This window comes from Macaca nemestrina, assembly GCF_043159975.1.
Source record: "Macaca nemestrina isolate mMacNem1 chromosome 4 unlocalized genomic scaffold, mMacNem.hap1 SUPER_4_unloc_7, whole genome shotgun sequence".
Classification (NCBI taxonomy): domain Eukaryota; kingdom Metazoa; phylum Chordata; class Mammalia; order Primates; family Cercopithecidae; genus Macaca; species Macaca nemestrina.
Window position 1 is genome coordinate 260314 of NW_027257561.1, and position 12452 is coordinate 272765.

At 37.0% G+C, this 12452-nt stretch overlaps 1 long non-coding RNA gene across 1 annotated transcript; it reads right to left on the reverse strand.

Moving 5' to 3' along the window:
• Nucleotides 1-5179: 5179 nt before the first annotated feature.
• LOC139361073 (uncharacterized) lies at nucleotides 5180-12196 on the reverse strand. Its single transcript, XR_011618633.1, has 3 exons — nucleotides 12042-12196; nucleotides 7829-7903; nucleotides 5180-5710 (listed from the first exon to the last, which is right to left on the reverse strand). It is a non-coding gene; the product is annotated as an uncharacterized lncRNA (long non-coding RNA).
• Nucleotides 12197-12452: the final 256 nt, after the last annotated feature.

Genomic DNA, 12452 nt, shown 5'->3' on the forward strand with positions numbered 1-12452 from the left:
GGGTGAATTTTATGTTAATTGTTCTTACTAATAGAAATAATAATTAGAATGGGAGGGAGAACTTCAGGAGGTGATGATTGTGTTTACAATCTTGATAGTAGTGATGCTTTCACAATGTATCCTTATCCTCAAACTCACTGAGATATACACATTAAATAGGTACAGCTTTTTGAATGTAATCATATCTCAACAAAGTGTTTTTAAGGGGGGTTGGTTAAAAAATTTAAAAAGGAAGGGTAGATGTTCCTTTGCCCTTCTCCCACGCTTTTTTTCTCCCTGCTGTCTAGAATTCAGAAATAGTAGGTGGGAATTTAGCAGCCAAACTAGGGTATTTTCTAAAGTATAGCAGAGCAGATACCTGGAAGGGACCTGCATCCCTAAAGACATTAGAAAGTATCTGTACTAACCCTGAATGGTGTAACTACAGGTTAATTTTAAGTGAAAAAGAAATCAACTTCTGTCTTGTTTAAGCAACTTCATTCAGGCATTAATTTTATAAACATGTAGAAAATACATACTCCTTATGAGTAGAAACAATGTTTATAAATAAAACAATGGTGATAAATAAAAGAAAATAAAAAGCAGTGAAACAAAGTGGTTTCATAGCTATACATAGTTATTTTGTTGAAAGATTCTGCTGCTAATATTATTCAATATTTTTGTATGCTGGTGCAAGTAAGGAAATTTACATTGTCTAATAAAAATTATTTATCAATTTATAAACAGTAACCACTTCATAGAATGGGGCTAAGAATCTGCATTGCAAAATAACTTTCCGTTGATTTTATGCACAGTAATTATTGAGAATCCCAACAGATCTGGACCTACATAGGTGCTATCAAGACAAGGAAGAATATTTTCCTGACTGTATCCATACCTCCAGTTAGTAATAGATCTAGAGATTCAGAACTCAAATCCAGACCTCCTGCTTCCATGTGCAGTGGCCTTGCACCGTCCTGTTTCGCTTCACTTGTTGAAGAGGATTTGAGAATAAATGACCACATGATTCAACTCTCTCCTCAGCTCTGAGGAATATAGCCCTGTCCTGGCAAACAAGAAGCTCACACAGTAGTAGAGGAGGCAACTATACATTCACTAATCTAGCATACAAGCAGTAGGCACTGTATCATAAACAAGGCACTGTGGGGGTTCAGACCAGGAGCAAAGCAGGGATTAGCAGGGCTAGTAAAGTCTGGGAAGTGTTCACTAACAAAATGTCTTATCATTAACTAAACCAAATGGTTTCTCAACATGGCCTAATTAATTGTAACTTAATATAAATGCTTGGTTGGTTGTTCATAAACTTTAATCTTTTGCCAAAATATTTGTAGCTTATGTTCCCATTTAACAAGGTTTTCTGGTCAAAACTGTGCACCCACATCTTTCTAATGAACTTAGTGTCCAATAAAACATGGACTTTCAGTCATCCCATGAAGGTGATTTTGCGTGCATAGTACATCTCTGTCTGTGAATATGCCTAATGAGGTATGGAAGGACACTTATTATCCAAACAAAGACATTCCACTGGTGCTAGAGAGCTACAGAGGGAAGTTTTTTCTGCCTACTGGAAATAAAGCCAAGCTTTCTTCTTCCTTCAGCAGTGAGGATTGCTCTCCTCCTCTTTATCATTCTCACACTCTCTTTTTTTTAATGGGCCAAACTCTACCAAATAACAAGATAAACTTTGTGTAAGCCTTGGTAAGAGCAGAGTGTCTGACATCTTATGGTGCTATAATACTCAAAGTAAAATCAAAATCACCTATGACCAGAAAAGGGAGTCACAGAAAATCTAGAAGACTTATTGGCCAAGAGACCTGCAGCCTCATAGTTCATTAGCTCTCCATAAGAACTCTCACGTGAAATGAAGCCAGTGTTGTTTCAAGTGCTTGAAACCCTCGTTACTCTACCTCTAAATGTGAATTAATTAGGCAAGTTTACTAGCAGTTACTAAACCTCAAAAGCAAGATAATCAGGCATTATTCTACTAAATACTGGTCTCCATAACTCCTCTATTTTCTTTAGGAAAAGTTAGTTAGCCTAAGACATTTGGCATAAGGGCTATGCCAAAGCTATGTTGGGGTCAGCCAGGAAGGATTCATGGGAGTCTCCTTGAAAATATTACAATCATCGAAGAAATCTTCAACCTATTGCCCCTTAGTACTGTTGGTCCCTTGTACTTGATTTTTCCCCTTAAGTTTTATTCCAATTTCTAACATTATCATTCCCTCTTCCTTCTCAGCAACTAGTCCTCCAAAGTAGAACTTAAACAATGACCAGACATGGCCCTGCAACAGAGCATATCCTTCTACATTTAGCATGCAATCATGAATCACAGGTATAAGACCCCTTGAACAGACTTGGTTTTGGTGACTACATGTAGGACTTATTGCTTTTACCCAAGAAGAGGATCAGGCATCCTAAGTAGCTCAGAAATTTTTCTGGAGCTCTTGAATGTGTATAGGCAAGAAAGATTAAGCAACCTGTTGCCTTACATGAGGCATACTATCTTCTTATGTTTTCTTTTGAATTCAGGATTTCAAGGTTGGGGAAGGAGTGGGAAAGTAGCCATGGACATGTGAGAATGTGGATGATCCTTTTACATTGTCAGGAATGGTCAAATTCTATGCTTTATGTTGTTTGCTAAAAGACACTTTCCAAAGCTTTCAACAGAAAATATAATGGCACACATGCCTATTCTTGGTGAACCCAGACTTTTTATCTAGTCTCTGATAGTCAATTTTGAAGGACTGCTTAGGGTAATGAATCCTTCAAGTTGTAAAGATGAAGGGCAGTTTTTGGACAATTCCCATTTTGCTGTAGGAAAACTAATCTGCAAGAAGTAAAAGGGAGAGGTTGAAGTGAGAGAACGGAGGTGGAAAATGATTTCAGTTGATCAATTATTTGTTAAGCACCCACTGTATGTCAGGCCCTTACAAGGAAGCAAGCAAAGAACAAAAGCATGTGATGGCCTTGCTCCTAAGAAGCCAGAGGCCAGTAACCTGGATTGCTATAGACCAGAAAAACGACCACAAGCCCCTACAACACAGCACTGGCATAGGATGAAGTAGAAGTTTCTTTCTATGAGATCAATAGCATACAACCAAATAAGAAAGTCAAAAGTTACACAAAGTTCAAAAACCTAAGACACCAATCTTTAAGAGATCTGATTGTCGGTGGTGATTTTGGAAGGAAAGTTATTATTAGGATTATTTTAGTACTAAGAGTTTTGAGCTGTCTATCCAATATTTTCACCTGAACCTCTGCCTTGGTAATACTGCGTGTGTGTGTGTGTGTGCGTGTGTGTGTGTGTGCGCGTGCCTTTTCATGTGTTTGAAATATATTATCTATCCCACACTCCACATAGGTTTGGGGGTTAATTACATACAGGCTGATCTGAATCTATACTCTTAGGAACGGGGTTAAGCTACTCTACCACAATGTGAAGAGTTGATATGTAAGAGACTCTGAACATCTTATAAATTATCTTTAAAATGTTTCCTTCTTTGTGAAGGGGAGAATAAGTATTTGTAAGCAAAGGCAAAAATATCTTTAACTAAACAAAAGAACAGTTAGTTAACCTTGTTGTGATTAGCAGAGAGGATAGCTGCAGACACTATAAAATCACTCAGCAACAAGATTTGACAAAACCTTAAAGATGGCTCTATTTTTCCTGTTTTATACAGGAAAATATTAAGGCCCTGGGAATTGAAGTACTTTTCCCAACAGTGGAGTAAATGTCAGAGTCAAGGCTGTGTTTTACATCTCGGTTTCCCCACACATCCCACCCTATGGTTCTGTTGTGCTGTTCCTTTGTGTGACTCCTCAAAGCCTGGTTAAAGGTGATACCGTATCAAATTGTATTAACTCAGTAGCACAAAACACCAGGGAATTGATTTATAAGAGTATTAACCTTGTGGCATTACTGAAGACCCATCTGATTAGTAGTTATCAAGTAGTCACCCTGGCTAAATATATGGGTTTGATTTTTAATTTTGAAAATGAAAAATATTTTAAAATCTATGTCTTACATCCATATCCCCAGGAAATTTTAATCAAGTTTTAAAACTTCCAAATTTAGATAAACTCATGTTTTTTGTTGTTTCAATTTTCAATCAATGAAAATAGAAAAAAACTAATTGGATAGAACAGCACAGCAGAAGCATTACTTATAGCCAAAAATGGGATGCAACAAGACTGAAGAAGAAAATGCAGGACAGTGCTTAAAAAAGCAGTTTAAGGAAAAGTGGGGTCTCCTCAGGATGTCCTTAGGTAGACATTGCAGCAGAACTGCAAAGTTTTCTTTAGAAGGCTGGGGAAGAGAGGAGGAAACAGAGAAGGGACAAGAGTGGAAAATAGAATGAGGCTGAGAATACCAAGCGTTAGTGCTGTCCCTATCACCTTCCTCACTTGATCACTGGGTGATCTAGGGCAAGTTTCTTCCTTTCCCTCAGCTCATTTCCTCATCTGTAAGGTAAGTCACTAGACAAGATAGCCTTTGATGTTCATTGTAGCTCTAACTGATCTTCCCCAAGCAAATAGCTGGGAAGGACACTGTGCCCACAATATGCAAGACACAAGGTTTACAAGCAAAGAACCAATCAAAACAAAAGATGTTTTAAAACCCCTAATGTCACTTGAATTCTTACAAATGAGCAATGGTACATCATACTTTTACAAAGCCCTTCTGTGATTTCATTTTTAAAATCATTTCAAGTTTTATTTTACTTCATATTAAGATAATGGGAGATAAAGTGGTAAATGGTTCATGCAGGAATATATGTAAGAGACACAAAAATCCAAAATAGGTAATTGTTATGTTAGTATTTCCCTTTACTGAGGGGGAGCAGACAAAAGAATGTTAGAAAAAGCTTCATAAAGTGGATTATATAGAATGTGCTTTAAAAGAGTTTGGTATTTTACTGAGTGGGAAAGAGCAGTACGGGGAGTTATTGTTCAAGGGTTAAAGCTATGCAAAATGGGTCAATTACAGAGATAGGCTCTAAAACATAGTACCTATAGTTATTACTGAGGTATTTTGTATTTAACAATTTGTTAAGAAGGTCGATCTTAGGGATTCTGACAACAACAACAACAACAACGACAACAACAACAATAAAGGGATGTAGGAAACATTTGGAGGTGATGGGTATATTATTACCTGGATATTCATTGTGGTAACAAGAGTAATATATATGTGCAAATTTGCCAAACTATATCCATTAATTACATACTGTTTTTGTATAACAATTTTACTTCAGTTCCTACTATATTGCCTGGCAAACAATACTTTATACTTAAAGTAAGAGCAATGATTATTGCATGTGCATGTTGAAAATAATAAAGAAAGCAGGTGACAATAAGACATCCTGAGTCTTTTGGAAATAATAGCATTCACCTGCTTTCTCATCCATTGAGATATCACCACATTTAGGTACTTGTGTGTCCCCGGAAGTTTCTTGTGGAAGATTTAGTTATTCTCTTTTCGTTAGGCTCTGCCAACCAAGAACAAATCACAGACTCAGACAGCATCATAAAAAGGCTCAGACCTACCATGTCCAGAGACTCCAGGCTCAACCCACATTGATGCTGGCCCTTCAGCCATGAGACTCCATTTGCTTCTTCTTATTCTCCTTCTTTTTTCAATTCTTTTATCCCCAGGTAAGTTGGTAGCTGATTACTATAAGGTTCTGCAGATTAGAAGGCTATATCCCTGGCCAAACAAGATCCTAGAATCAGTTCTGTGGGTTCAAGAACCTAATATTTACAGATTCACTAAGATTATAATAGGGAAAAATAGAAAAGAGACTCATTTAGCAGTAGCTCCTGTTGATAAGATTCCATCCATGTTTTTTGATCTAGTGAGTGGATATAATAATGGATGCTGCTGAAATTCAATCCTGTCAGATCAAACTGCCTACATATCAATTTCCATGCCCCACCAAGGCATCTCAAGATACAAAGTAAGGATACAACAGAACGTGACCTCAATGAGATGCCTTTGTGGGACCTGGAAATTTATATGCAGGCAGTTAGATCTGACAGGATTGAATTTCAGCAGCATTTATTATTATATTTGCTCACTAGGTCAAAAGAGATGGATGGAATTCTATCAATAGGAGCTACTGCTAAATGAGTGTTGACAAATCTGAAAGTTTTATTCAAAGAGACAAACAGAAAAATTATAATCCTAGAATAAGTGAAAATTATATGAGAGACTTTTCAAAATAAATTCTATTTTACGTGGCTATGAATAACAAATGATTTGCAAAGTGAAACTTAGGACTAGAAAGGAGAGTTAAAGGAACTTCAGACAAGTGAATTAATAATAAGTAAAGACACCAAGAAGTGCCGCTCGTGGTATATTACAGGTAACCACACAGAAATGGGTAACATCACTTTCAATACTAAACCAGCTAAAATTTAATGGTCTAAGCATGCATTTTGAGGGCTTTTGGAAAAAAACAGCATAATAAACCTAAAGAAGATAAAAGGAAAGTTACAAATACAAAATATAAATTAATGAAACAAATGAGAAAAAAACTAGCATTTTAAAAAACGCTTTTCATAAAGTCTAATATACTTTATAATAACCTGGCAACACTGGACAAATGAGAACATGCTTAAAATAACTATTGCAGGAATGAAAGGTTAATGTCAAAACATGTTTCAGAGATTCAAATAATTTTTTAAAAAATATATTTGTGTATTATATTCCCTCTTTGCTGTGTACTGGGGGATTTTCCTGTTGCAGTTCACTACATCATGTGTCATCAATTGTGACTGTGTCATCAATTTTTATGCTAGTAAATTATTACCATCAGCATACAAATATGCTGTTAAGCATGTCCTTGCTTTTCTTCTGATGCCAGCTGTCAATCTATTTTCTGCTCTAGTTTTCAGCAAAACATCTTAAAAGAGTTGTCCATACTCTCTGTCTTCAATTCCTCTCCTCTCATTGTCTCTTAAATATATCACAGTTGGGCTCTCTCCCCTTTTTTCGATCATGTTATTGACACCACTTTTGTCAAAGTTACCAATAATCTCCATATTGCTAGATCCAATGATCATTTTTTACTACAACTTTAATTGGCCGATTAGCAGCATTTGACACAAATAATCACTTCCTTCTTCATAGTATACTTTCTTCACTTGGCTTCCAGGACAGCACATTCACTTGATTCTCAGCCTATCTCACTGGAGCTACCATTTCGGCTTCCTTTGTTTCTTCCTCATCTTTTCCCGTCACACTTCCTATTGGAGAGCTCCAGAGCTCAGTTCCTGATCCTCTTCTCTTCTCCCTAACCACACACTCTGGAGGGGCTCAGCAAGTCTCATCCTCTTAAATTCTCCTTTTGGACCTCCTTTTGAACTTATAATAAATTATCCAACTGCATAACTGGTATATCTACTTGGACACTGAATTTCAAAAGTCATAGATATCCAAAATTGAACTCATGATTTTCCCTCATAAACCACTACATACAGATTTTCTCTTCTTGCAGAATGCCATGGTCAGCACTGGAGCCTCTCTTAGCTCTCCTGTACACTTTCATCCTCAGCAAGCCTCTATCTCTGCACCTCAAGAATCTCTCAGGGCTCCCATCCCTTGCCCAGCCTTGGACAGTAGCTGCCTCACACTCAGTGAAAGACCAGAGAATCTGCTTCTCTCATCTACCTGCCCTGCCCTGTCTTCAGACATCAGGTCCCTCTGCTTATGCACCTGTGAGAAAAGAGAGTGAAGGGGGCATTGTCTCAGCTCCCCCACCCACTCCCCAGTAACAGAGGATTTTACCCGATTCTCACAGTAAGACCTTTACCTTGCTCTCACCTCAAACTGCAGCAGTTCCTACATGCCTGTCCCTCAAAAGGGTCTCAGGTAGTTCTGCTCTCCATCCGATCTTACCTAGGAGCACACAAGATAGGTCATGAAAAAACCATTAGTGGGGTCGGGTGCTGTGGCTCACGCTTGTAATCCCAGCACTTTGGGAGGCCGAGGTGGGCAGATCACGAGGTCAGTGGCTAACACGGTGAAACTCCGTCTCTACTAAATACAAAAAACGAGCCGGGCACGGTGGCATGCGCCTGTAGTCCCAGCTACTTGGGAGGCTGAGTCAGGAGAATGGCTTGAACCCTGGAGGCGGAGGTTGCAGTGAGACAAGATCGCGCCATTGCAATCCAGCCTGGGCGACAGAGTGAGACTCCAAAGAAAGAAAGAGAGAGAGAGAGAGAGAGAAAGAGAGAGAGACAGAGAAAGGAAGAGAGGGAGGGAGGGAAGGAGGAAGGGAGGAAGGAAGGAAGGAAGGAAGGAAGGAAGGAAGGAAGGAAGGAAGGAAGGAAGGAAGGAAGGAAGGAAGGAGAAGGAGAAAGAAAGAAAGAAAGAAAGAAAGAAAGAAAGAAAGAAAGAAAGAAAGAAAGAAAGAAAGAAAGAAAGAAAGAAAGAAAGAAAGAAAGAAAGAAAGAAGCATTAGTGAGGGAAAGTGAGTGAGAGTGAGTGTGTTTGGGCCCCTACTGATGATGCTAAACTATCACAAGCCCACACTCAGCCTTTCAACATTTGCTGGAGATTCACTTGTTTCCTTTTTATCTCCATCAAGGGCAGCTTCCTCCTGCTTCTGCTGCTGCAACTCAGCTAGGCACAAAGCATCTGTGGATCCGTTCTTTTTTCAGCAGGGCTTCATCACTCTGAATTTAAAATAATTAGCTTTTTTTGAGACCTCAGTTCTGTGTTTCAAAATGAAATCTATGATCTATAGATTATCCAGCTTATTCTCTTTGTCAGGGCAAGAGCATTTTTCTACAACTTTCTAAATTCTAAACAAAAGTAAAAGTTCACTTCTTTTCAGAATCCCCACATGTCAGAAAGTGTTACTATTATCATCAGTTTAGTGATATTTATGGAATTCCAAGTTGACTCTAATATCAGCTTTTGGGTTAAGTTCTTTCTTTCTGATATGTAGCCTTTGAAATTTTATTTGCTGCAGATCTTTTGGTAGTGAACAATTTTAATTTTTATCTGTCAATTTCATATTGTTATTTTTGATCTTGAAAGACAGCATTACTGAGTACCCAATTCTATATTAACAGTTATTTTCTCTCGACATTTGTTGATACTAGTTTACTCATTTTTAGTGAATGAGTGAACAAGTGAATCTCCAGCAAATGTTGAAAGGCTGAGTGTGGGCTTGTGATAGTTTAGCATCATCAGTAGGGGCCCAAACACACTCACTCTCACTCGACCTCCCTCACTAATGCTTTTTTCTTTCTTTCTTTCTTTAATAATCAGATAAATATTATTTCATTATAAATTATCCTTTTTTCAATGTTTGTATGGTCTGGTGTTTGGTTTTAATGTTTTATAATTTAACTAAAGTGAGTTGATTTTTATATCATCTGTTAGAAATATATTCTTTGAATCAATGGGTTTATACCGTTTCTTAATTTCTTTCTGAGAATCTCTTGAAATGGTGAATCCTTTTACACTTCTCTCCCCCCATATTTGAATTAAATAAATGTTAGACCTTCTGTTTCCATGCTACATTCTGGGTATATCATGTAAACATTTTTTTCTTCACTAGTTATCCTCTTACCTGTGTCTAATATATCATTAATAACCTGCATTGTTTTTAAATTATTTTTTTGTTTCAGACCTGCCTTTTTTTTTTTTTTTTTTTTTTTTGGAGATGGATTCTCGCTCTGTTGCCCAGGCTGGAGTGCAGTGGTGTGATCTTGGCTCACTGCAACCTCCACCTCCCGGGTTCAAGAGATTCTTCTATCTCAGCCTCCTGAGTAGCTGGGACTACAGGCACCCGCCACCATGCTCGGCTAATTTTTATATATATATATTTTTAGTAGAGACAAGGTTTCACCATCTTGGGCATTCTGGTCTTGAACTCCTGAACTCGTGATCCACCCATCTTGGCCTCCCACAGTGCTAGGATTACAGGCATGAGCCACCATGCCCAGCCAGACCTGCCCATTTTTTCTATCATCTATATTGTTTTACTATTGTTTTTACATCTTTGTAATAGTAGATTGTTTCTTTAAACAATTGATACACACCTGCTTAATTATTTCTCCACATTGATGATTTCAATATATTTAGTTTTAAAGGGTCTACATATGCTATTCATTTCATTAACTTTTATTCATGGTGTCTTGCTTACCTGATCATTTTTAATACTGAACTCATTGTTCATCCTTAACCTGACATCATTTTATGGTCTGAAATGAGAATGCTATTATCCAGACTTCCTCTGTGAAGCTGACTCAATGCTTTAACTCAATATAGAAGTTTCAGCATTAACAAACTGGAATTTCTGATGGCCCAAGAGTCAGTAGTACCATCATTAGCATTACTGATCATAGCAGATCTTCCCAGAAGATCTGGGAAACCCTCACCCCCCTCCATCAGCTATCCAGTACAAAGTGCCCACTGCTCAAGCTCCAGTTCACAGACTATTTTTGTGTTTGAAAGAGGAGATATTTTAAGAACTTGCCTAACCATTTTCAGGGATAGAAATGTTTCAAAGAGATCCTCTACTATATATTTGTTCTATAGCAGCAGTCACTTGAGAGCAGCTAACTTGCAGTCATGGCCAAAAGCCTAAATCTTTCTTTCATTCTAGTCACACCTATTTTGTATCTTTTGGGGATATCTCAGATTCAGATGCATTCATAGTATTCTATGATTTGGGACACTACTACAGATTCTTCAAAATGTTACAACATTCCAATGGTATTTTGGGAGGTATAGAAGGAGAGGAAAAACAATGGGCTCAAGTCTCCTCTGACTTCTCTTCTTACAATATGTTTCATTGTTCAAAACTTTTAGAACTATATTAATACAGCATTGACAGTGGACATTCTTCTTTTCCTTCTGACTTTAATAGGATTGAAGGAATGTTTTGCTATGAAATTGTTATATGGGTTGTATTCAGACAAATTTTGACTTTGTAAAGGCAATATTCTCCTCATTATTTTTAAATGCTTACCAGGATTCACAGTATTATTTTCAGTTCTCCCTGTTTAAAGGCATATTTAAATAACTTGATGACTTGGATATATTATATATGTTACTCTGCTACAGAAACAGAAAAACCACCACCAAATTATATTCTAAGATACTTGGTACACCAATTGCACCATCTTTTTTTTATCTAAGACATTCAATTCTTCCACAGGTGGGAGCACATGAATTAGCATCATTTACTACTTGTAGCTTTCACTACAGACTTTCAGACTTATGGTGCCTAAAAGAAATAGAATACTTCTAGCTGGGTTTAAAAGCTACAAATAAACAGAGGAAATATACACTATTTTGAAAGTACCACTTGAGTGTTATGCATGTATTTCAATATTATGTTGCTAATTTTAATTGTTCGAAGTTAAAGAGCTTAAACCTCCCCCTCATGCCTTCCTGAATCACCCATTACTCCCACACATACATTGTTTGATACAGCATAAACCTAAGTAAATAAAGATGTGGCAAAATGAAAAAAATAAAATAACGTTATACCATTCTCATCTGTGAATGGCATCAGTAGACAGATGTGAATAAAAGTAATGTGATTATCATTTTAAAAATCATCTTTAATAGGATCCATTTACTATTAAATGAACATTTGCTTAATGAATAATAAATCTTTGACACAATGAAAACTATTAATGCAGAGTGAGACCAAAATGAAGGTAATAACTGATTTTTTCCTAACCCTTGCTTTAGTTGGTCTTTCCACTAGACTGTCACTTTATTTTAAGGATATTATAATAGCACAAAGCCATCAGCTTTACCATTAGAGAGATCTTCATTAAATTATCTTTGTTGTAATAAAGGTCATCTGGAGGAAATACTGGTCTGGACACAATAATAAATGTTAAGCTTTCTAATATTTTCCACTTTTAGACACAAATTGAAAGGATCATTTATAATGTCAAAAATATACTTTTTTTCTAACTAATCTATCCTATGACTAAGACACTATTAGCAATTAAAGTAGACAGAGCAAATCTAAATGTGGAGAGAAAAAGTAATTTCCACTTACGTTTGGACAGATGAAAGCACGGATAAATTGAAAGCCTGAAATATTAGCTTGGGGGAATGAAATCACTTGGGGGAGCAAGAGCAGGATACACCAGCCTTTAACTCTATACTTCCCCCAAGAAAAAATATATAGATAGCTAAGTACAAACCAAAATAGCACTGGGAGGGTTCAAGGGACCACTTAAGAAGCTACGGCAACACAGTGAAGCCAAAAAAAAAAAAAAGAAAAAAAGAAAAAAAAAAGAGAGAGAGAGAGTGAAAGAAAAAAAAAATAGCCATATAGAAAAAAACAACTGCTGAAATCAGCATACCTGAGACTGCAGAAATATCTTTTTTGGCTAGGAACGAAAAAAAGCAGAAAGGGTCTATCAGTATCAGCCACAAGGTGGAACCACCATGGCCCTCAGTAACC